Here is a 4,603-nt window from a genome sequence, read left to right as displayed (position 1 = left end):
GAACCCGTGTCCCCTGCATCGGCAGGCGGACTCTCAACCACTGCGCCACCAGGGGAGCCCGATCACTCTCTTGAAGTTAGGAAATTTTCATTATCTTTCTTCTGAAAGCATTACAGGATGACATTTAGAGGGAAATACTTTGAAGCCCGGGGGATTGAGCGTGTGACCTTCAAGAAGGGAGTAGAGGACTTCCCTGGTGGTGCAGTGGTTAAGAGTCCGCCTGCCGATGCAGGGGACACGGGTTCGAGCCCCGGTCTGGGAAGATCCCACGTGCCGCGGAGCAACTAAGCCCGTGCGCCACAACTACTACGCCTGCGCTCTGGAGCCCGTGAGCTGCAACTGCTGAGCCCGCGCCTCCACAGCTACTGAAGCCCACGTGCCTAGAGCCCGTGCTCCGCAACAAGAGAAGCCACTGCAATGAGAAGCCCGCGCACCGCAACGAAGAGTAGCCCCCGCTCGCCGCAACTAGAGAAAGCCCGCGCACAGCAACGAAGACCCAGCGTAGCCAAAAATAAATACATAAATAAATTAATTAAAAAGAAGGGAGTAGAAAGGCCAGTACCCAGGCAGTCGGGCTGGCCTGGCCCCAAATGTGCCTCGGAGCATCCATCCATGCTCCTCCGTCTGCCAAGGATACATCTTTCCCCAGAGCACTGCCTCTTGAAAATCCTATCATCTTCCAGCAGCTGCTCAGGAGGCAGTCAGGTGAGCAGGGAAATAGACACTGGCCCCAGACCCAGAGCCTCGGTGCGGCAAGAGAATGTGACCGGGCTCTATGGAGGCTTGGCGTTCTGGTCCCTGTGTGAACTTGGGTAAGACTCCCGCCTCTCTGGGCTTCGGTTTCCCCTTCTCTAAGTTCAGTTCAGTTCAACAGGTATTTATTAAGCATCTACTATGTATCAGGGAGGGTGTTTGGAGATTAAAGAGCATACGAACTAGTTACATAGTTGTCACGTCTAATATTAGGACGTAGAGACATCTGTAGAAAGAGCGGGTGAGTGAGTGAATAAATGAGTGCATGCCTTTCACCACCGTCTTGAGGTTGTTCCTCTCGCTGGGCCCTGCTGTGCAGTGGAGCCCGCTGCGTGCATGTCTGCCTTTCACTCCACTTTCCTGCCCTGGAGGCAGCACCAACTGCAGAGTGAGTAGCAGACAGACCGGAAGCAGCTACAGAGGCTACGGAGTTTGGATTTTTGCTGAATGATTGGGCTCGTGCAGTGCGACCAGCTGTTTGGATCTTTGTAGGTCACCAGGGGACCCAAAGGCATTATGATCATCCTTCACAGACCCTTGTATGTTCATCGAGATAAAATCCTCTTTGCTACAAACCCCAGAGAACTACTGCTTCCTCATCTGTGCTGGGGTTTGTTACATCAACTCTGTCTGTGGTCCCCCTGCCACGGTCTGGGGCTCACAGAGCGTTTTGTTGCTGTTACCCGCAGATCTGATTCAGTATCCCACTGGCTTTGGCGTTGGACTGATTCTGTTCTCATTCTGGCCCTGCCAGGTGTGAGCTTTGTGACTTGGGCAAGTCACCTCGCCTGAGCTTCATTTTCTTCATCGCGAGGGAGAGAATGGGTGTAGTACACTTACCCCAGGGTCTACACGGAGCACATCCTCCAGAAACGGGAGCTGTTGTCATTCGGAACTCTGTGTTATGACATTATTTGCTACTTCTGATTCCACTTGTCCATGAATCTGAGATTAGGGATTGAACTGGTTGGGGGTGGGGAGGCATATCAGTTTTCTGTGGCCATCGGAACACGTTATGGTAAACGTGGAGGCTTACAACAACAGAAATTTATTCTCTCACAGTTCTGGAGGCCACAGATCTGAAGGCAAGGTGCTGGCAGGCACGTGCTCCTTCCAAAGTCTCTTGGGGCGATTCTGTTGCTTGCTTCTCCCAGCTTCCAGTGGCTCCAGGTGGTCCTTGGCTTGTGGCTGCATTAACCCCAATCTTGTCTCCATTTTCACAGGGCTACCTCCCCAGTGTCTCTCTGTGTGTTAGATCTCTCTCTGTTTTTCTCATATTTAAAGGACATTTGTCTGAAATTGAGTTATTTGTAGCGAGGTGGATGGACCTAGAGTCTGTCATACAGAGTGAAGTAAGTCAGAAGAAAAATAAGTATCGTATGCAAATGCATATATATGGAATCTAAAAAAAAATGGTTCTGAAGAACCTAGGGGCAGGACAGGAATAAAGATGCAGACGTAGAGAATGGACTTGAGGACACGGGGAGGGGGAAGTGTAAGCTGGGACGAAGTAAGAGAGTGGCGTGGACATATATACACTACCAAACGTAAAATAGATAGCTAGTGGGAAGCAGCTACATAGCACAGGGAGATCAGCTCGGTGCTTTTTGACCACCTAGAGGGGTGGGATAAGGAGCGTAGGAGGGAGATGCAAGAGGGATGGGATAGGGGGACACATGTATACATATAGCTGATTCACTTTGTTATACAGCAGCAACTAACACAACAATGTAAAGCATTTATACTCCGATAAAGGTGTCAAAAAAAATAAAAAAATAAAGGACACGTCATTAGTTTTAGGGCCCACCCTAAATCCAGAATGATCTCATCTTACCCTGGATTAGATCTGCAAAGACCCTTTCCCCAAATAAGGTCACATTTACAAGTTCCAAGAGTTAGGACATGGACATATCTTTGGGGAGCCACCACTGAACCCACCCCTGGAGGTAAGGAAAGGGAGGAATTGCTGTGAACCCAAAAGCAGACCTCTCCCCTTGGCACTCACCATCCGGCCATGCAGAAGGTGACCCGCATGTACCTGTGATGCTCTGGGTGGGGCTTCAGTGCTATCCTTGCAAGTTCCAGGGAGATGAAACCCTGGAGGCAGCAAGTGACAGATGGGGCTCAAGACCCCCTGTTTTTGTCACTGTAACAAAATATCAGGGACTGGGTGGCTTAAAGAATAGAAATTTATTTTCTCCAGTTCTGGAGGTTGGAAGTCCAAGATCAAGGTGCTGGCAAGGTTGGTTTCTTGACTTGCAGCTGGTCACCTCCTCTCTTTGTCCTCACATGGCCTTTGTGTGCAGGCACTCCCGGTATCTCTTCCTCTGCCTCTAAGGACACTAATCCTATCAGATCAGGGCCCCACCCTTATGACCTCATTTAACCTTAATTACCTTCTTAAAGGCCCCTTCTTCAAATATACAGTCACACAGTGAGGGTTAGGGCTCCAATACTGAATTTGAGGGGACACAATTCAGTCCATACCACCCCTTTGATTAGCTTCGCCAATGGAACCAACATCTAGATTGATCTGGCCTACAGGATGTTGGATTTCTTAGGTTATACATGGTTTTTCCCAGTGTTTTTGTTTATTTGTTTGTTTTTTTTTAGTATTGGAGTATCGTTAATTTACAATGTTGTGTTAGTTTCAGGTGTATAGCAAAATGATTTAGTTATATATATTCATACATCTTCCCAGTTTTATTACTCAATGCTGCCCATCAGAGCTTCTGCCATCTGTAGACATTTCACTAAGATCTTCATGGGTCTCTGCTTAATAATTCTACTAGAAGAGCCCCACGCATTGAACACTGAAAGCAGTGCAGGGACCATGCTGGGCATTTATACACTACATGTTCAGGCCTTACTTCACCCTCCCCCTATCAGCGGGGATGATTATTTGTTCCATTTGATTGATGAGGAGGTTGAGGCTCAGGAAGGGGGGATCTCCCAGCTAGGAAGTGTCAGAGAGGCACCAGGAAACCACATCTCTCTGACTCCAGGGGCTGTGTTTCTCCCTCTGCCCTTTTCCTTACCTCTGTTGGTTCAGAGAGGAGCCTTGAACACCCAACTCGGGCGCTGTTACCCTTCCTTTTACTCCAAAAAAGATCTGCTTTTCCCCATCCAGCAACTTCTTCATCTCTCTTTGGAAGGTTGCAGGCCTCGCCAGATAAATTGCTGTCCTCAGTAATCCAAAAGCCAGCTCCACGGGGATATCCGCTGGCCCACGCAGCCTTCTCACTGCCTGCTATTACATTCAGTACTTGAGGGAAAAACCTTCCCCACACATAGCAACGGTTTCCAGGCCAAGCCGAGCTGAGGGCTTCCAAGTAGAGGGGTCATCTGGATATTGACCAGCATCTTCATGGGATGGAGGTGACCACCAGCCAGCCGAAGAACTGGCTATGAAGAGTGGGTGTGTCTCTCTGCTGTGAAGTAGGGTTGACTTCAAGGATGTTCATTCCTTCCAGTGCGTGGGGCATTCTCATCACTGCCACTGGGAATCTAGATGCATTCGCCTTTTGTGAAGAATGACTTGTTTTCAGAGCAAAGATGAAGAGATCCATCATGCAGCAGCCTCTCACACACGGTTATCCCCAGAAGCATCTGTGGCCAGAACGACAGAATGCGCTCCAGTTTGCTTTCGTCTTTGTTTGCATCCTCACTGGAAATGAGCTATTTTCAGTCACTGCGATCCCCTTTAGTTGAATTGTTGAGGCCATCTTTATCTTTGCCGTCCTGAGGGGTTGGTCTGCATTTGGTCCAAATTACGTGACTGCCTACAGAGGCACTAAAAGTGCTTTAGCAGGCAGAGCAGAACCAGGTAGTGGGAATAACTCTCGTCTGG

This window comes from Physeter macrocephalus, chromosome 11, assembly GCF_002837175.3.
Source record: "Physeter macrocephalus isolate SW-GA chromosome 11, ASM283717v5, whole genome shotgun sequence".
NCBI classification, from domain to species: Eukaryota; Metazoa; Chordata; class Mammalia; order Artiodactyla; family Physeteridae; genus Physeter; species Physeter macrocephalus.
The sequence above is the reverse complement of the archived record's forward strand: the minus strand, read 5'-3'. Positions refer to the sequence as shown.